The sequence below is a fragment of the Chiloscyllium plagiosum genome, unplaced genomic scaffold (assembly GCF_037043375.1).
Source record: "Chiloscyllium plagiosum isolate Xiang-an unplaced genomic scaffold, Cpla_swu_hap1 HiC_scaffold_31, whole genome shotgun sequence".
Lineage (NCBI taxonomy): Eukaryota > Metazoa > Chordata > Chondrichthyes > Orectolobiformes > Hemiscylliidae > Chiloscyllium > Chiloscyllium plagiosum.
Window position 1 is genome coordinate 73,938,639 of NW_028270169.1, and position 22,055 is coordinate 73,960,693.

A 22,055-nucleotide genomic window follows, 5' to 3' on the forward strand; every position below is an offset into this window, starting at 1 on the left:
TAAATGTTCTAAACCCTGGAACATCCAGCAACCATTCCTGCCCCTGATAAACTCATGCCTCTGTAATGGCCACAACATCATAGCTCTAATCGGATCACTTTTATTTACATTTCCCAAGTATTACCGAGCACAGTGACTCCGTTTTGGGGGAGGGGGCGGGGAGGGTGCATGGTGTCTCAGTGGTTAGCACAGCTATCTCACAGTACCATGTACCTGGTTTGGGGGGAGGGGGAGGGGGCATGGTGTCTCAGTGATTAGCACGGCTGTCTCACAGTACCAGGAACCCGGTTGGAGGGATGGGGGTGGGGAATTGGGACATGGTGTCTCAGTGGTTAACACAGCTGTCTCAAAGTACCAGGGAATCGGTTTGGAGGAAGGGGAGGGGTGCATGGTGTCTCAGTGGTTAACACAGCTGTCTCACAGTACCAGGGACCCGGTTTGAGGGGAGGGGAGGGGGTATGGTGTCTCAGTGGTGAGCAAGGCTGTCTCACAGTACAGGGAACTGGTTTTGGGGGAGGGGGGACCTGGTGTCTCAGTGCTTAGCACGGCTGTCTCACAGTACTAGGGACCAGGTTTGGGGCGATGGGGAGGGGGCATTGTGTCTCAGTGGTTAACACGGCTGTCTCACAGTACTTGGGACCCGGTGTGGGGGAGAGGGGGAGGGGGTCATGATGTCTCAGCGGTTAACACGGCTGTCCCACAGTATCAGAGACCCGGTTGAGCGGGGAGGGGGCCATGGTGTCTCAGTGGTTAGCACGGCTGTCCCACAGTTCCAGGGACCCGGTTTGGGTGAGAGCGGGAGGGGGGCTGATGTCTCAGTGGTTAGCACGGCTGTCTCACAGTACCAGGGACCCGGTTTGGGAGGGAGGGGGAGGGGGTGCATGGTGTCTCAGCGGTTAGTACGGCTGTCTCACAGTACCAGAGACCCAGTTTGGGGTAGAGGGGGAGGGGGGCATGGTGTCTCAGTGGTTAGTACGGCTGTCCCACAGTACCAGGGACCCGGGGTTTGGGGGGAGAGGGAGGGGTTGCATGGTGTCTCAGTGCTTAGTACGGCTGTCTCACAGTACCAGAGACCCAGTTTAGGGGAGAGGGGGAGAGGGGCATGGTGTCTCAGTGGTTAGTACGGCTGTCCCACAGTACCAGGGACCCGATTTCGGGAGGATGGGGAGGGGGGGTGCATGCTGTCTCAGTGGTTAGCACGTCTGTCTCACTGTACCTGGGACCCGGTTTGTGGGGAGGCAGAGGGGGGGCTGGTGTCGGACTGCCTTTGACATCTTCCAAAACCTTTCTCTAAACACCTTAAAATTATGCTCACCTCGTGACAATCATTCGTGGGAAGAAGTCTCTGGCTATTTACTCTGTCTGTAACTCTCACCATCTTGTTCAGCTCTATCAAGTTGCCTCTCATCCTTCTTTACTCCAATGAGAAAAGCCATAGCTCCCTCAACCTTTCTTCATAAGACAAGCCCTCTCGTCCAGGCAGCATTCTGGTAAATCTCCTCTGCACCCGTTCTAAAGCTTCCATATCCTTTCTTTACTAAGGCGACCAGAACATGTCAAATGTGGTCTCACCAGAGCTTTATAGACCTGCAGCATAATCTTGCGGCTCTTCAACTCAGCCCCCCTGCTAATGAAAACCAACACACCATACGCCTTCTTAACAACCTAATCAACTTAGGTGGCAACTGAGACACCTATAAGCATGGACCCCAAGATCCGTTTGTTCCTCCACACTGCTAGGAAACCTACATTTGACCCAGTAATCGGCATTCAAATTCGACTTTCAAAATGAATCCCTTCACAAAATAGGAAATTGGAACAGAATTAGGCCATTTAGCCCCTTGCATCTGCTGTGCCGAATGATCACAGTTAAAATGTTTCTCAGCCACATTCTCCTGCCTTCACAAACTGACCATTGATTCCCTTATTCATGAAAAACATATTTATCTCTATCTTAAAGAAAACAAGGTGCCTGTGTGCGGGAGTGTGCATGTGTTTGTGTGTAAGTGTCCATATCTGTATGTATGTGTGTTGTGAGTTTAATGTGTCTATGTATGTTTGTGTGCATCTCTGTGAAATGATGGCTCTGTGATTTTGGGGGTAAATCCATTGAAATTGAGATAAACCCTGACTCCCTTCCTCCACCTCTACGTCTGTCCCTGTTAAGTTTATAGTCATACGATGACACCCTCTGCTGGTCTCCCCATGCCACTGCATAAGTGTCAGTTTTTTTTCTATCAGAGGACATCAAATACTGCGAATCTCTCACATTGCACGGCTGTTTGGTTTTGCAAATATCTTTGGATGCACAGAACAGTTTTGTCTGATACCTAGATATATTACCATCATCACTGGGTCAATTTCAGGACATTTCAATCCTTTCTCACTTACACCTTGTAGGGGTGAAATATAAAATATTTCAATTTAACGAACGTGCAATAAATTCATCGCATCACCTTACAAGTGTTTTGGTCAGAGTTACTTGGATGCGGTTGCAGTGGAAATACTCTTCAAGGTGTGCACTCTGTGTGACGAATAATCTCCAAAGACAAATCGCTTCCACATTGCAGATCAAGCACAGATATTACTCCTCAGGAGCATTCGCCACTCTGAGTGTCCTCAGTCTAATTATGATCCACCCTATGCCCAACTGTGTGTGTGTGTGCTTGTCCAGATGGTGCTGTCAGTTTGGTTGGTGCTATGATCTACCTCCCTCGCCCCACCTCCTAGACTGAATCCTTTATGGTCTTCTCCCTCTACTGCCATCAATGTAGTAGAGTGTGAAGGCCAGCAGAGGCGGACATTGCATCACTTTAAACACCACAGAGGCTGGCAGATCCGCTGTGCACACGGATACGCACAGAGACACGCAGATACACACAGATATGAATATAGATACACAGGCACATGTAGAGACTGGTGCAGTCACACATATACGAAAGCACACAGAGACAAATGCCAATGCACTGATGCACGTGCACACATAGATATACAGGCATCAGTACAGACGCACCACAAACACTGACACACTGACGTTTATACAGACATGCAGAATCTGCCAGTATTTATTTTTCGCGTGGTGACTTCCTCAATATTTCACTCGATCGTGTGGTGTGTGCTAATATTTTTGTTGATCCGTTGGGATTCCTCTGCACCCTCACTATAGCTTCTACATCTTTCCTATAACAAGGTGGCCAGCACTGAACACAATGTTCCAAGTGTACTGTTGCGTCACAGCATGAACCCGTTTGTTAATTAACCAAACACCCAGAGAAGCTCACCTTGCCTTATAATTTGTTAAAGCACGAGTGACAGAGAGCTCGAAAATTCCACTATTTAAAGAAAAATAACATCAGTTTATTCCTTAACTGTTAAAGTGAACATTGAACAACAACTATTCACGGCTCTAAACTCCCTTTCTCTGAACTGTTTGTTATCTGCTTCCACCTCTCCAAAAATATACTGTTCCCATTAAAAAGAAACTAAATTAAAATTACATCAATTTAATTTCAAAACCAGGAAGCGGCTGTCATCTCCAGTGTCCTCCTTCTTTCATCTGTAAATGTCTCTGGGTCGTCTTCTGCCTTTTACCGCAAGGAGGTATCATGCAAAAAACATAACTTTAATAGGAAGTGTTTTCCATGGCACTCTCTGTCGATGGCAGTTTACTCTCTGTCTAACTTTCATAATGCTTGTCTCTTTATCCGCTCAAAATCAAATCATGTCATTGGTTCAATGTTGGCAAAACAGTAAATTCAAAATCTGTTGCGTTTGTTACCCTGAAGCATGATTAGAACAGATTCGTTAAATATGGAAAGTTGTCAAAAGAACAACCAAAACTCAAGGTATCTGTTTCACAGCCAAATGTTACACATTTTCAATTTTCCAGTACACTCTGAAACTGCTAGCTAGTCATATGACAGGTGCTTGCAAGCTCTCAATGCAGAAAAGCACTAGAGCTGCAGCATAACCTCACAGCACTGAAACCCAGTTCCTCAGCTTGTGAAAGCAACACACCTTGTGCCTTCTCAACAACCACATCTACCTGGGTGGCAACTTTGTGGATCTGTGGACATGGAACCCAAGATCCCACTGTTCCTTAACACTGTCAAGAATACGGCCTTTAACCCTGTTCTCTGCATGAAAATGTTACCTTCCAAAGTGAATGGCTTCACACTTTTTCAGATTTAACTCGATCTGCCACTCATCAGCTCAGTTCTGTCAATGTCTCTTTGCAACATACAACAATCTTCCACACTATCCACAACTCCACCAACTTCCTTGTCATTGGAAAGCCACTCTTTCAATTCTCCATTCAACTCTCTTATAAAAATCACAAAGAGCAGAGTACCCAGAACCGATCCCTGCAGAACACCCCTGGTCACCGAGCTCCAGGCTGAGTACTTTCTATTTACCACTACCCTGTGTCTTTTATGGGCCAGCCAATTCTGTATCCAGATAGCCAGATTTCCCTGTATCCTATGCATCCTTACTTTCTGAATGAACATACCACTGGTAACTTTATCAAATGACTTGCAAAAATCCAAATACACCACATCCACTGCTGTACCTTCATAAATCTTTTTTTTCCTCATGCTCAAAAAATTCAATAATACTTATAAGGCATGGCCTCCTCCATCGCCAGACCATGGCAACACGACGCCTGGAGGAAGAGCGGCTCATCTTCCATCTAGGAACCCTCCAATCACAAGGGATTGTAAGAGGTAATTTCGGTTTAAACTTTAAGATGTGCCTGGACCACAGACTGATCTATAATAAAAGACAAAACCTTTGTTTCTTTTCTAACAACCATTTTATATACTCAAAAGTAGAGTAGTTTAAATTGTGCAGAATGCTGACAATTTGTGAGCTATAGTAAAAGCAAGCAGGCTCTTGATTAATGAAGCCATTCACACAGCAGAGAAGGATGAGTCCTTCGCTGATAAGACTCCAGGATGGGAGTACGACTTGAGACATCTGTTTCAAGATTAAAGCTTTTGACTGATAAGACTACAGGGTGAGAAAAACAACAAACTTTGGAGACTCTGGAGCCTTTTGTTGCAGACTTTGTGATAAAAATAATGATGTTTTTAAGAATGTGAACCTCATGGCTTGTTGGAGCCAAGGAGAGGAGGGACTTGTCCTATAAATAATGGAGACTTTGTAAGCCTCAGCGCGCCTTTTCTTTAAGGGTGCCCGACTCTGCAGACTTGACTTGTTAATAAAACTTTGTTTTCCTGAATTTGTCTAGAGCGATTATTGAGAAGCGATTTTCGTTTCTAACAACTTGGGGGCTCGTCATCCGGGATCAACACTCCAGCCGCAAGGGGAGTTGAGGAAGGATATCGGAGAAGGTGCACCCTGCTGAGTTCAGCAGTCCCTGATTCCTTGCTTGTCGCCCCACGCGGCTTGAGCGAGTGATATCCGGGAGGCTCAGGAAAACAAAGGAGGGGTGTACCCGAGGCAGTGGGGACGGTTAACGATCGAGTAATTTCGGTGCACCGAACCCAGGTAAGACAAAACTTGCGGGGACCGTGTTTCCGGAGGACTGGGTACCTACGGGGTGCCTGTGGATTTTTTTTTTCTACAGAGACGTGGGACTCAGGAATCTGGAGGCCGGGGCTCGCCTGTGAGGGATTTTGCAGAGACCGTGTTTGAGGAGGAACGTGTACCTACGGGGTGCCTGTGATTTGTGTCACAGAGACGTAGGACACAGGAATCCAAAGACCGGGGGTGCCTGCAAAGGAACCTGGGCGATCACGGGACTGAAGGTCCGGGAATTGGCTACATTGTGATAGATTATCACGGGAAAAATACGAAGTCCTCGGAAATGGGAAATAAGGGATCTAAGGTGATTAAGGGAAAGGTAGGCTTAAACAGGGACAATGACACATACCCCGGGGTACCTGACGATAGTCCGTTAGGGAGAATGCTAAATAATTGGGATCAGGCTGGAAGAAAGGGAAAATCTAAAAGGAAGATGGTAAAATACTGTCAAAAGTGGTCCCAGAAACCTATTCAGGGCGACTCAGTGTGGTGGCCTAGATTCGGTACTGACGAAGACTGGGTCCGGCAAGCCCTCATTTTATATGTCAATTCAAAACCTGATGTTAATCTGGAAGAAAGTGATTATGCCCTTTGTTGGCTGCTGGTTACGATATCTTGTCAAATGCAGGTAACTAATAAAGACACGAAAGGGCAGAAAGAATGGGACCCTTTAGATCACTTACCGCCGCCCTACGTGACCCCGTCTGCCCCACAGAATGTTCCTTCGGGTGACGACGATTCAGGGGAAGGGGAAGAAGATGGGGAGGAATCACAAACTACCTCAGGGGTACAGACCAGATCTCAAGCTGAAAAGGGTCACAGACAAAACCCTGTCTCGATTGCAAGAATGAATCCACTCCGGGAAGTGCCCATGGGGGGCGAGGAAGGAAGGACGGGATATGTGAACGTTCCCTTGACGAGTACTGAAGTACGGAATTTCAGGAGGGAGATGAAGGGTCTACTAGAGAAACCCCATGGGACTTGCTGAACAATTGGATCAGTTCCTGGGTCCGAATACTTACACGTGGGAAGAGATGTGTTCCATCATGAAAACATTGTTCTCTAGCCAGGAGCGTCAGATGATACGACAAGCTGCGCTCTTGGTCTGGGAGAGAGAGGGGGGAGAAGGAGGGGAGCAGAAGTTTCCCCTCACCGACCCCGAGTGGGATAAGAACACGGAGGGAGGACGGCGCAACATGAGAGACATGCGGGAATATTGGATAAAAGGAATAAGACACGCAGCCCCAAAGGGGCACAATTTTACCAAGGCCTTTGGTAATCATCAAAACCCGGAGGAAACCCCTACGGACTTCCTAGACAGGATTAGGAAGAATGTGCAGCAGTTTGCTGGGGTGGACCCTGAGACGGACGTGGGGCAACAACTCATACGGGTAGAGTTTGTATCAAAGGCCTGGCCGGACATACGAAAGAAGTTAGAGAAAATGGATGATTGGGATAGTAAATCTTTAAGTGAATTACTACGAGAGGCGCAAAAGGTGTTTGTGAGAAGGGACGATGAGAAGCAAAGGAAGGCGACAAAGATAATGATGCAAACGGTGCAACAAATGACAGCTGGAAGAAAGGAAAAGGGAGAGCCGTGGCAGAAACAGGAAAGGGGAGAGTCGTGGCAAGAGCAGAGGAAAAGAGAACCATGGCCGGAACAAAGGAAGAGTGGAGGAACGCGAGACCGCGACAGGGAAACGAAGAGGACACTCAGATGTTACTATTGTAATGAAGAGGGACATTTTAAACGGGAGTGCTCCCGCTACAAGCGGGAGGTGAGGTCGTACGCCCTGATGGAGGAAGATTAGGGAGGTCGGGGGTTCCTACCCTTGGGGCAAAAGGACTATCGACAGGAACCCCTGGTAAACTTGAAAGTAGGGCCCCAAGGATCGGAGATCACATTTATGGTGGACTCGGGAGCCGAAAGAACAAGTATAATCCAAATACCCCCCGGCACCCGAGCAGGAGGAAAAGTTATGGGGGTATCTGGAATTGGAGGACAGAAATTACAAGTCCCAGTGGTAGAGGACGTGGAAATTGGATATGAAAACAGAACTACTAAACGAGACCTCCTTCTACTGCCATCGGCGGGATTTAATTTGTTAGGAAGAGACTTGCAGGTCAAACTAGGGATCGGAACGGTACCAAGTAACGGGGAAATGGTGGTAAGGTTGTTCGCCCTCACCGAAGATGATGATCAACAAATAGACCCGGAAGTTTGGTACCGAGAGGGAAAAGAGGGGGTCTAAACATCAAACCTCTCCAAATCACCATGTTACCAGGAAGAGGCCCGGTAAGAAGGAAACAATACCCGATTGCTATGGAAGGACGGGAGGGGTTACAACCTGTGATAGGAAGATTAATCACAGATGGACTACTGGAGGAATGCATGTCCCCTTTCAATACTCCAATACTCCCTGTGAGGAAGCCGGACGGGACATATAGGCTGGTGCAAGACCTGCGGGGGTTGAATGAAGTAGTCCAGGCTAGATACCCGGTGGTACCTAATCCCTACACGTTAATGAGTAAAATTCCCCCCGAACATGAATGGTTCAGCGTAATAGATCTGAAGGATGCTTTTTGGAGTTGCCCCCTTGACGAAGAAAGTCGGAACCTTTTTGCCTTTGAATGGGAGAATCCCTTCACAGGACGAAAGCGACAGTTAAGATGGACGGTCTTGCCGCAGGGATTCACGGAGTCACCCAATTTGTTTGGACAAATACTGGAGCAGATCTTAGAAGGATTTCAGTGTAACGCGGAGAATCAATTGCTCCAATATGTCGATGATCTCTTACTCTCAGGACCAAGAGACGAGGAGGTACGAGCAGACACCGTTGCCCTGTTGAACTTCCTGGGGAAACAGGGTCTACGCGTCTCCAGGACAAAACTCCAGTTTGTGGAGCGAGAAGTAAGATATCTGGGCCATCAAGTCAGTAAGGGGCACCGCCGTATCACGCCAGAACGAATATCAGGAATTACGGGTATGCCAATACCCAGGACGAAGAAGGAAGTCAGGCAATTCCTGGGACTAGTAGGGTATTGCCGGATATGGATTGAAAGTTACACCACTTTAGTAAAATTTTTGTACGACAAACTGGGACAAGAAGGACAAAAGGTGGACTGGTCAGATGAGGAGGAGCAGCGATTTAATATTATTAAAAATAAACTGATTCGAGCTCCGGTATTGGCTTTACCCACCCTGAAGGAACCGTTCCAGTTATATGTTAATAGCGCCGGCGGAATTGCCCAGGTTGTGCTCACTCAGCTGCGGGCAGGGAAACGTCAGCCGGTTGCATTTTTGTCAAAAATGTTAGACCCTGTGTCACGTGGATGGGCCGACCTGTATACAGGCAGTGGCAGCTACGGCAATGTTAGTAGAAGAGGCCCGAAAACTTACCTTTGGAGGAAGGATCACAGTATACTCCCCACATTCGGTTAGTGCCATACTGGCTCAGAAGGCTCACCGCTGGTTAACAGACTCTCGCATCCTAAAGTATGAGACGATTTTGATGACCGGGAACGATCTCAATTTTGCAAAAGATCTCAGTTGCAACCCAGCCCAGTTTCTGTACGGACGTCCTGCAGACGGGGAACAGGAGCATGATTGTGTGGAATTTGTGGACTTGCAGACCAAAAGCCGAGAGGACCTGCAAGAAGCCCCGCTGGGTGAGGGACAGGAACTGTATATCGACGGGTCCTCCCGGTGCATCAGTGGAGTACGATACAGTGGCTATGCTGTTATAGATGGTGCAACGAAACGGACGATTGAGTCTGGACGACTGCCCGGGAAGTGGTCAGCCCAATCCTGTGAGTTGTACGCCCTCCAGAGGGCCCTGAAGCTGTTGGAAGGGAAAGTGGGGACCATATATACTGACTCAAAGTATGCATACGGAGTCGTTCATACTTTCGGGAAAATCTGGAAAGAGCGAGGATTGATAACTTCCCGGGGAAAGGAATTAGCTCACGAACAAATGATCAGCCTAACGTTGGAAGCCCTGGCGTTACCTACGGAACTTGCAGTAGTCCATGTACCCGGTCACCAGAAGGGGTCGACACCGGAAGCGGTGGGAAACCGGCTGGCAGACGAGGAAGCCAAGCGGGCAGCGGTCGAAAAATCCGTCCAATTGTTAACGTTAATACCGTTGAGGGAGGGCCTCGCTAAACAACCCGTCTTCACCCAGGGGGAGATTGATAAAATGGCTCAATTGGGTGCCCGGCTAGATACTAACGGGAAGTGGACGGTTCCTGATGGGAGACAAGTACTGAACAAACAGATCACCCGGGGTATTCTGCACCGATTACACCATCAGACCCACTGGGGGGTGCAAGCCATGTGTGACACAATCCTGAGAGACTATGTATGCAGGGGGATATACACATTAGCCCAACAAGAGGTAGTCGGATGCCCCACTTGCCGGCGTATTAATCAGAAAACCATGCGTTCTATGCCAGCTGGTGGTCAGCCCCTAGCGATTAGGCCATTTCAGAGGATCCAAGTTGACTTTACAGAATTACCCCCAGTACAGAGATGGAAATATCTGCTAGTAATAGTAGACCATTTCACTCACTGGGTAGAGGCTTTCCCAACTGTCAAAGACGATGCACCAACCGTGGCCCGACTGTTGTTAGAGAACATAATCCCGAGATATGGCATAATGGAATCTATTGACTCCGATTGCGGGACGCATTTTATTTCTAAGCTACACCATTTGATCTGTAATGCCCTGGGCATCCAATGGAAATTCCACACACCCTGGCATCCTCAGAGTTCGGGTCGAGTTGAGAGAATGAATGGCACGCTCAAGACCCAATTGACTAAGCTGATGTTAGAAACTAAGTTACCCTGGCCAAAGTGCCTGCCCATTGCCCTAATGAGGATACGTACGGCACCTCGCCGAGATGTCGGGGTTTCCCCCTATGAAATGCTCTTCGGATTACCGTATTGGAGTAAGGTTGATGGATGTCCCACTCTACAAGGGGGGGATGTATTTATCCGAACCTATTTACTGGCCTTATCCCGTTCTTTTGCAGAACTCCGAAGGAAAGGTCTCCTGGCTCAGACTCCGCCGCTCGACTTCCTCCTGCATAAGGTGGAGCCCGGAGATTGGATACTTGTTAAGACCTGGAAGGCCGAAAAGCTCCAGCCGCGGTGGGAAGGACCGTTCCTGGTTCTGTTAACAACTGAGGCAGCTGTTCGAACGAAAGAAAAAGGGTGGGTCCACGCATCAAGGATAAAGGGGCCCGTTCCGCCTGAAGAAGAAAGCACCTGGACATGCGAACAAGGGGACAAGCCGTTGTCGGTAAAACTGAAAAGACAGCAATAATGAACTCTACTTGGACTGTATTGGTGGGGATATTGATCAGTTTACTCCTGTATGTGGGGGAGGGTGAGGGGAGATGTGACAAATGTCGAACTACAGTAAGACTTGGGATTCGAAACTATTCGGGATCATTTGTGTCCCATTCCTATGTGGACGATAGGTGTTACGATGTGAGTGCACGCCATGAATGTTGGGAGGATGGGAGACCCTATTATCAGGTATATAATAAAGGATACGGTGGCAAAATCCATGGATGCCCTATAAATGACCGCTGGGTGTGTATTAGCAAAACTGGGAGGCGGGACCTATCCTCCGTGTTGCTCAGGGAGCAGGTTGACAGAGTCAAGGAGACCAAGATACAGATCCCTGATCGGGGGTTGGGGAAAGAGCAAGACCGTCAGGGAACAGTCGTGCTCCCTAAAGTGCCATCTGTATACGCAGAGGTAGAAGGAAAGATTGAACTCCCTGATGTTACACAAAACCTGTTTATTGATCTCACCTCTAGAATAGCCACTGTTTTAAATGTTAGCAATTGCTGGGTCTGTGGGGGGCCGCATATGTCGGAACAATGGCCGTGGACTGGTCAAAGCTTAGACATATGGGAATTGCTGCAAACCACTTGGACTCGTGACAACGACAGAAAAAGCCAGGGGTGGAGACTGACAAACAGCCCTGAGGGCCAGTTCTGTATTGAAGGCAAGGGGACCGTGAAGGTAGGGATTAGCCCCTGTCAGAATATATTGGATGCAACCACGCGAGTATGGTGGCCTGAGAATATTGCTTGGTACATTGCAAACCGAGATCATCAAAATTGCATTCGGTTACGTTCTGATTCCTCCTCTTACGAGCTCAGTGCTGACCCTTCCGATGGCATGAAAAGAGTGTGGAGCGGTGGTTGTCAGGGGAATCAATGCTGGAATAATCCTGTCCAGACTCTGCCACGGGGTCAACAATCCGAATACTGGAATTGCAGTGGTCCTGGTCCTTATGAGGGCGTCCCTGGGGTAAAGGAGTTGTGGGATGACGTTGTGAGGCAGGGAGGGCCTGCTCCAGGTGGCCTATTTTGGATATGCGGTAATCAGGCATACTCCAAACTGCCCATGGGATGGGCTGGGGTATGCTTCCTGGGTCTAATACGACCTGCGTTCTTCCTATTACCCCGGGAGGAAGGCGATGATTTGGGAGTTAAACTCTTTGACTCCCTGCGTAGGTCGCCAAGGGATATCCAAGTCGGTGATTGGGGGGATGAGTGGCCACCGGCCCGGATTATTGAATACTATGGGCCGGCTACTTGGGCACAGGACGGATCATGGGGATATCGTACTCCTATATATATGCTAAATCGAATTATCAGGCTCCAAGCAGTCGTAGAGGTCATTACTAACCGGACTGCCCTGGCCCTAGAGCTGTTGGCTCAGCAGCAGGATCAGATGAGGGCTGCTATATATCAAAACCGACTTGCCTTGGATTATCTGTTGGCCTCGGAGGGGGGTGTGTGCGGGAAATTTAACCTGACAAACTGCTGTCTAGAAATTGACGATAATGGTAAAGCGGTTTTGAAAATTTCCGATGAAATTCGGAGATTGGCCCATGTGCCAGTACAATCTTGGCGTCCTCTTAGTGGCATCGGATGGTGGGATGGTCTCCTAGGTGGTAGCTGGTGGCGCACGGCGTTGCTGGTGGTTGGGGGCGGCATGATTCTTCTTCTCGTATTACCCTGCCTAACTCCCTGTATTCAGTTTTTAATTCAGAAAAATATTTCCCGACTCCAGGCAGTGGTGGTTCCACAACATGGGACACGGGAACTTAAAGTGATGTTGCTGCGAAAGACCAAGGATTTCCCGGGCCCTTGAGGGAAGGGGGGGGGGGGGCTTATCTTGGTCAGGCACATCTTAAAGAAAGAAAAGGGTGGAATTGTAAGAGGTAATTTCGGTTTAAACTTTAAGATGTGCCTGGACCACAGACTGATCTATAATAAAAGACAAAACCTTTGTTTCTTTTCTAACAACCATTTTATATACTCAAAAGTAGAGTAGTTTAAATTGTGCAGAATGCTGACAATTTGTGAGCTATAGTAAAAGCAAGCAGGCTCTTGATTAATGAAGCCATTCACACAGCAGAGAAGGATGAGTCCTTCGCTGATAAGACTCCAGGATGGGAGTACGACTTGAGACATCTGTTTCAAGATTAAAGCTTTTGACTGATAAGACTACAGGGTGAGAAAAACAACAAACTTTGGAGACTCTGGAGCCTTTTGTTGCAGACTTTGTGATAAAAATAATGATGTTTTTAAGAATGTGAACCTCATGGCTTGTTGGAGCCAAGGAGAGGAGGGACTTGTCCTATAAATAATGGAGACTTTGTAAGCCTCAGCGCGCCTTTTCTTTAAGGGTGCCCGACTCTGCAGACTTGACTTGTTAATAAAACTTTGTTTTCCTGAATTTGTCTAGAGCGATTATTGAGAAGCGATTTTCGTTTCTAACAGGATGAATGCAGATTTCTCCAGCTTCCTCATTTCTCCTCCCCCCCACCTTTTCTCAGTCCCAACCCTCAGACTCAGCACCGTCTTCTTTACCTGCAATCTTCTTCCCGACCTCTCGGCCCCCACCCCCTCTCCGGCCTATCACCCTCACCTTAACCTCCTTCCATCTATCGCATTCCCAACGCCCCTTCCCCAAGTCCCTCCTCCCTACCTTTTATCTAAGCCTGCTTGGCACACCCTCCTCATTCCTGAAAAAGGGCTCATGCCCGAAACATCGATTCTCATTCTCCTTTGATGCTGCCTGACCTGCTGCGCTTTTCCAGCAACACATTATCAGCTCTGGCTATCACCATGCTCGAATACCTTCTGTTTCACAAAGGAACTCTCTCTCTTTGCTCTCTGGGCGAGTGCAGCATTCAGAGCAGTCCGGAGGGCTGCAATCTGCTGCAATTAAGTTATAGACGGTCTGACAAAATATGGTGTATCAGTTCTATTCAGCCGAGCCTCAAGCATATGCTGCTGTTCTCCCTTCTGCCGCTTCTGAGTCACTGCATAAGAAATAATCAAATCCCTTGTATAGGCTTTGGCAGTCTCCCATAGCACCGTCGGATTACTGGCCGTACACAAGTTCATGTTCCAAAAAAATATAAATTCCCCCGAAACATTTGCTATCCTTCAGGAGGCAATGATCCACGTGCCAGTGCCGTGAGCCTGTCCCATCGCCACCATCCTTGACCTCCATGTACACTGCCACATGATCAGAAATGGTTCCCATTTCTAAAAGACAGCATCTAATTTAGAAAGACCAATGGGGCAAACAACATGTCAATCCTAGTATAGCATTTATGCGGGTTAGAAATAAAGGTGAAGTCCATATCTTCAGGATGAAGACATCTCACACATCCGCCAACCCAGCTACCTGTTCAGGTCCACCATCTGCCTGGGTGGCGGGGAAATACCTCCGATACCCTCGACATCCTATCACCTCCGGGTCCACACGTCACTTAAAGTCTCCCCTTAATTGTACGACCTAAGAAGATTCCAGCATCTGTTTTTCTCTATCGTGCTGGAGTTGCACAAGCACCGGACAGGGATGCTAGTCCGATCTGGGCCTGCACACTGCGACCCGGTGGGCCCGCTCGACCCGCACCCAGTCTGCCCTGACTTCCAGTTTCAAAAATTGTGTGAGCCATTGTACCAAGAAGCTGACGAGATGGCTTTCTTGTTCCCGTTCTGGCAGCCCGACCAAGCTGATGTTCTTCTGACGGCTCTAATTTCGAGGTCCTCGATCTGCTCTACTAAGGTCTGTACCTACCATTCTAGGTCTTGGACCAGGCCTGCTGAGGATTCTGTCATGATTTCCAAAGCCGCAGTCCACTCTTCCACCTCCACGACATGTGGGCCGAGACGCTGGATCTCCTGGTCATGCTTCTGCAGCTTGGCTGAGATCAGTTCCAGCATGGTTCAGCTCTCCTCCATTGCTGAATAACCAGGGAAAAATTAGAATCCATTTCGAAACCAAGCGGGTAATCAGTATGTGAAACTGGGGAACATTTAATAGACTGTAACACGAGAGCTTAGTTGGGATAAGGAAGATGCAGGTACATAATTCAAGAAGATGGACTGGGAAGCTCTCGAACAGATTGATATAAGATGCAAGTTGGAATTGATGGTTTTGGATAATGTAAAGTCCAGATGAGTTGTATCGCAGGATGCTGTTGGAGACAAGAGAGGAAATGTCCTGACCTAAATGTTTTAGTCGAATCTGACCACACAAGGGAGGTGCTAGAGGACTGGAGAACAGCTATGTGGTCCCAAGTTACTGGAAGGGTGGTAGAGATAGACCAGTGTCTCGTTGTGTACCACAGCAAGCAGTGCAGTGTATCAAATTATTTGTGGTATTCATAAATGATGTAAATGTAAATGTGGAGGGGGTGGTGGGGGTTGAGGGCTGAGCATAATAAGTAATTTTGTGTTTGACACAAAGATTGGTCAGGTGGTTGGCAGTGAGGAGGAAGGCCTTATGTTACAGGAAGACACAGGTGGAGTGGTCAGATGGTCAGATCAATGGCAGATGGAATGGAAAATTGATAAATATGAGGTGATGCACTTTGTAAGAAGTAACCAGACAGGGTAGAATGCAATGAATAGCAGAACAATAGGGACATCAGAGGGTGTTTCTCCACACATCCCTGAATGTGACCAGACAGTGTAATAGCCAGTTAAGAAATCATACGGGACTGTAGACATAGTGTTTATTCATCAAGGCGACATAATATGAGGTAACCATGCCATTGGTTAGGCCATAGATAGAATACTGTGTGCAGTTCTGGCAGCCACGTTACAAGAAGTGTTTTGGTTTCTCAGTAACATCAGAAAGTATTGGCGTCTTTACAGAGTTGGGAGCTTCAGTGGAAGTATCCTGGCTGCATCTCTCTCTAAATTTTCACTTGATTTGTTTTCCCTCCTCGATTGGAGAACTGCATCTGAAAATCTGTGTCTGATCTTTCCTTTTGTCCAATTACATGTATCAGAACACTTAATTATTAATAGAGTCTAGGCCAACGCCTTCAAATATTTTTGAGGAGCTCTGCTGTCATCCATAACACGTGACTCCTTCTCTCCCTGTATAATTGGTTGGAGGCATTAAATGGGCTATCTCTACACTTCCCCAATAATATCATTGAGCTGAATGACTTACTCATATTCCTGTGAAGCTACTGTGAGGAGCGGAATAATTCCCTCCTTTTAACTGTGGAAATATGCAGTGTCCAGCAGCACTGTTGCATGAATGTTACCGATACTTCCAACATCACAAGCCTGAATGTTGTGCAGGGCTTGCTGCACATGTACACAGACTAGTTCAGGAGCTGAAGGGGGACATTTTTTTTCCTGAATATTGTATGATCTTCAGTGAACGCCCCCACTTCTAATCTTATGGTGTGGGCAAGACATTTATGAAGCACCTGAAGATGTTTGTGCTGAGGAAGCTACCTTGAGGATCTTTTGCAGACATGTCCAGGACTGCATGGAGTTTTGTCCACAAACCACAATCATTGTGCTTTATGCTTTAAATCACTCTAACCGGGGAAGTTTACAACTCATTCCCATTAAGTGCAATCCTGCTCAGACTCCTTGAGACCGTCCTTAGTTAAATGATGCCTTGATGACAGGGCCGGTCACTCTTCCCTGAGCCCTTGTGTTCACGTATTTTGCTCATATCAATACGCCACAGTGTGGGGCAGGGAGTGCTTTTTGACCAGTCAGAATTGAGGGCTCTGACACGAATTGGACACGAAAGAGGACATTAGACCTTATGATCTTATTGTGGGAGAAGACCTGCTTGTGGGTGGGGGGGGGGGGGGGGGGGTGGGTGGCGTGTGGATGAATGACATATCCCTGTTTGTGGCCTTCTCACGTTCTATTATTTGAAAGTAGAGGCTGTTATTTTCCTAGAAGCTCTGTTGTTGAATATTACCAGATTGTCTGGACCACCGCAGGGTGAGGAATGGGGGCTGTAGTCACAGTGAAACTGGGTCCACAACTTGACCAACAAATGAAGCACAAGTTGCAGAAAGGGGAAGGTCAGTGAGGAGTGATGAGGACCCTCTTTCATACCAGTGCCTGGGATTTCCTATTACACTTTCCTAACTAGTCCAAACTGGGTTTGACAGTTTTGAGGGGCTGAATGGTCTCCTCCTTTTCTGTGAAAGGAGTAAGTAGCCTCTAATTGCTCCGTCTAGTCGGTTTGATGGGCTAAATGGAACACAGAAACATGGGACTGAGGAGCAGGAGTGGGTCATTGGACACTTTGATCCTTCTCTACCAGGGATTAAGATTGTGGCTGATCAAGTTGTGGTCTCAGCTCCACATTTCTGTCTGTGTGCTATTATCCAAGAATCACTTCTCTGTCCAATATTTAACTAACTCAGCGTTGAATAAATATAAACAAAAAGACATCTCAAACTTGTGGGGATGAGAATTCCCACTTGAAATACCTGTTTAGAATTTCTGCTCATCCCTCTTATAGAGTCATAAAGCATGCAAATGTGTAAGTGCTGCCCAGACATCCCATTATGATCGAGTCTTATTTGAGAGCATTTGTCTCATATTCCTCTAAACCTCCTTATTCAAATACCAAAGATGCCAGACTCCACCACTTCCTCTGGGAGACAATTCCATATGGACACCTCCCTCTAAAATATTTCCCCTCGTACCTTAAAACAGGCCTCCAGTCTGAAAAGCAATCCTTTACAAACCTCTGTTCCTTCCTTCAATCTTATTTTGTATTCAATTGGCTTGGATGCGCTGGTTCCCATGTGACTTAACCTTACTAACTTGCCTAATATGCAGAATCTTGTCAAACAACTTGTTCCAGTTTGTATGGAAACCATCTACAACACTGCCTTCATCAATCTGCTTTGTCACTTTTTTAACAAACTCAGTCAAATTCGTACAACGCGATTTCTCATGCAAAAAGCCATGGTGACTATCCCCAATCAATTCTTGCCTTTGAAAATGCATGCAATTGGCTATCCCTCAGAATCCCCTCCAACTGCTCACCCATCACTAATGTCAGGCTCACTGGTCCAGAGTTTATTGGGTTGTTGGGTAACTGTTTTATTTTCTACTGCCACTCTTCCATTGGTCACAACAAATTCATGCTGTAACCAGGTTGATGATATGGCCAATGTTGTAGGTCTCACATTCGGTCAGGGTCATCCTCGGAAGAGGTCAGGTTGATTTCCTTCATTTATTAAAATAACAAATTCATGACGAAAACAAAGTTCCTCAAACTATGATGGAAAAGTGAATATCAAACAGAATAGACATTTTTAAAAAATGTACATTGAAATTTCCGTTTCTGAAAATACTGAGGAGCACAAACATACACACACACACACACATACACACACACACACACACACACAGACATGCACACACAGGCACACTCAAACACACAAAAACACGGTCACACACACAGACACATGCACATACAAGTATGCGCACAAGCACAGACAAATGCATGTACCGTAGACTGTAAATAATTAGAGCAGAATAAAAGGCCATTTGACCCATCCAGTCTACGGAGCTACTGATCATGGCTGACATGCTTTTCAAGCCAATTCTCCTGCCTTCTCACAACAAGCCTTGATCCCATGATTAAGCATAACTTATCTAGTTATATCCTCAAGATGCTAATGTGTCTGTGTGTCCGTGTGGGTCTGTGTGCATGTGTTGTCTCTGTGTTTGTCCCAGTGTCCTGCCCTGTGCTCCATGTTGGAGAGTGGGGTTTTAGCAGTTTTGAGGCACATCTTTGTAACTTGCTCTGTGTCTAACATTGAACGCCTGTTTTAATCATTCTCTGCTGCTCAGGTGGTCAGTAACATGAGGAATCCCCACAACTGTTAGTGATTCAGACCAGTCTTCTCACTTGCATTTCACTGGCAATTGACTTAACTCTAGTTTTTGTACATTCGTGGAAGTGCTGTGGATGGTTTCCGGGAGGCTATGTTTTAAACTGCTCTGGCAATTCAGGAAGACCAGAGGCTTTGATGATCCAAATATGGATGAAACATGGTGACTGTAGTTGCAGCATCTGGATCTGCAACATGACCAACAAATGGAGCAGAGGTTTCAGAGAGGGGAATCTCTGTAAAATGGAATGATGGAATTGCAATCAGATCAGTCATGGTTTTGAAGAATGTTGGAGCAGGATTAAATGGCTCGTTCATGCAAATTATTCAGATTTTTCTGTTAGTAACACGCCGATTTCCCTTTTCTCCCAGTGTCCCAGACTGATGGGTAGTGAGTCACCGCCTCCTGTTCCTGGGGAACAGAAATCTGGGGCCTCACTAGCCTCCATGTTTAGCTGTATCCCTGTCACGAGCAGTTGAGTGACTGCCTCCTGTTCCTGTGTCCCAGTATTGAGCAGTTAAGTGACTACCTCCTGTTCCTGTGTCCCAATTTCAAACAGTTGAAAGACTGTCTCCTGTCCCTATGTCCCAGAATCGAGCAGTTGAGTGATTACCTCCTGTTTCTCCCTGTTCCTTAGCAGCAGGAACCTGGGGCCCTGGCAGCACAGCTAATCACAGAGCCACCCTAAAGTTGTAATTTGATTCACAACTACCACTTCCTCTGATAGTTCATTCCACACATAAACCATTATCTGAACAAAAATAAAAAAAAATCCCAAACGCCTTTTTAAAGCCGTTCTGCTGTCACCTTAAAAGGTATGTACCCAGTCTTGAATCGCGTCCCTTCCTGGAAAGGACACCTGCTGTTCACATTACTGATACCACACCTCCATGATTTGAGAAACATCTAATAAGGTCACTCTTCAGCCTCCTGCGCACCAGTGAAAGAAGTCGCAGCCTATCCAGTCTCTGGTTATAATTCAAACTATCCATTCCCATTAACATCCTGGTAAATCTCTTCTGAATCCGCTCCAACTACATAATGTCCTCCCGATATCAGCATGACCAGAACTGGACACAGAATTCCAGATAAAGCCTCCCCAACATCCAAAATAACGTCCCAACTCTTGTACTCAAAAGTCTGAGCAATGAAGGCAAGTGTGCTAAGCGCCTTCTTAACCACCCTGTCTACATGTGACACAGACTTGAAAGACCCGAACCCCTCGGCCTCTTTGTTCCATATCACTACTCGAGGCTCTGTTTTTAATTAGTGTAAGTCTGCCCTCGTTTGTTTTATCAAGATGTAATATTTGCATTTATTCCAATCCAAAAAACCCTGAGCATTAAAGACAGTAGGAGTATACTTAAGAGGGAAATCAGGAGGGCAAAAAGGGGACATGAGATAGCTTTGGCAAATAGGGTTATGAATAATCCAAAGGGTGTTTATAAATACATTAAGAACAAAAGGGTAACTCGAGAGAGAATAGGGCTCCTCAAAGATCAGTAAGATAGCCTCTGCGTGGAGCCGCAGGAGATGGGAGAGATACTAACTGAATATTTTGCATCAGTGTGTACTGTGGCGAAGGGCATGGGCAATATAGAATGTGGGGAAATAGATGTCGACATGTTGAATATGTCCATCTTACAGAGGAGGACGTGCTGGGAGTCTTGTAACCCTTAAAGCTTAGTTAATCCCCAGCACCTGATCAGGTGAACCCTAGAACTCTGGGAAGCTGGGAATGTGGTTGCTGGGCCTCTTGCTGAGATATTTGTATCATTGATTATCACAGGTGAGATGCCGAAAGACTAGAGGTTAGTTAACGTTGTGCCGCTATTTAAGAAAGGTGGTAAGGACAAGCCAGGGAACTATCGACCGGTGAGCCTGACATTGATGCTAGGCAAGTTGTTGGAGGGAATCCTGAGGAACAAGATGCGTGTGTATTCTGAAAAGTAAGGACTGATTAGTGGTAGTCAGCATGACTATGTGCGTGGGAAATCATGTCTCACAAAATTGATTGAGTTATTTGAAGACGTATCAAAGAGGATTGATGAGGGCAGAGAGGTGGACATGATCTATGGAATTCAGTAAGGCGCTCGACAAGGTTCCCCATGGAAGACAGGTTAGCAATGTTAGATCTCATGGAATACAGGGAGAACTAGCCGTTTGGATACAGAACTGGCTCAAATGTAGAAGGCAGGGTGGTGGTTTTATATATATATATATATATATATATATATATATATATATAATGATTTAGTTATGAGCATTGCAGGTATAGTTAGTAAGTTTGCAGATGACACCAAAATTGGAGATATAGTGGACAGCGAAAAGGGTTACCTCAGATTACAACAGGATTTTGTTCAGATGGGTGAGAAGTGGCAGATGGAGTTTAATTCAGATAAATGTGACGTGCTGCATTTTGGAAAAGCAAATCTTAACAGGACTGATACACTTAGTGGCAAATTCCTAGATAGTGTTGATGAACAAAGATATCTTGCAGTGCAGGTTCATATTTCCTTGAACGTAGAGTTGTAGGTAGATAGAATATTGAAGAAAGTGTTTGGAATACATTCCTTTATTGATCAGAGCATTGAGTATAGAAGTTGGAAGGTCATGTACAGGACATTGGTCAGGCCTCTTTTGGAATATTGTGTGCAATTCTGTTCTCCATCAATCGGAAGGATGTTGTTAAACTTGAAAGGGTTCAACACAAATTTACAAGGATATTGACAGGGTTTGAGCTGCAGGAAGAGAGCAAAAAGGCTTGGGCTTTCTTTCCCTGGAGCATCAGAGACTGAGGAGTGACCTCCGTAGAGGTTTATAAAGTCATTGGTAGCATGGATAGAGTAAACAGACAAGGTCGTTTCTCTGAGTAGGAGAGTCCAGAAATCGAGAGCAGAGGTTGAGGGTGAGAGGGGAAAGATATAAAAGGGAACTAAGGAGCAACTTTTTCACGCAGAGAGTGGTGCGTGTATGGAATAAGCTGCCAGAAGTGGTGGAGGCTGACAATTATTGCATTTTAAAGGCATTTGGACATTGACATGAATAGAAAAGATTTAGAGGGATATGGCCCAGGCGCTGGCAAGAGGGATAAGATTAGGTTTGGATATCTGGTCGGCATGGACAAATTTGACCGAAGGTTCTGTTTAGTGCTGTTTATCTGTGCCTCACAGCTCAGTGGGTTTCGGTCTCTTCAAAGATAAATCTTAGTCTGTTTTATTTTAGTAAAGCTACAACATTCAGTAGGGTGGCGGTTTATTTCTTTAAGTACACATCTTATGATA

The 22,055-nt window shown here is 46.5% G+C and overlaps 1 long non-coding RNA gene across 2 annotated transcripts in view; it reads right to left on the reverse strand.

Moving 5' to 3' along the window:
- The window catches only part of LOC148142002 (uncharacterized), a 972,588-nt gene that overhangs the window by 888,027 nt on the left and 62,506 nt on the right, over nucleotides 1-22,055 (reverse strand). The window lies entirely within an intron of this gene.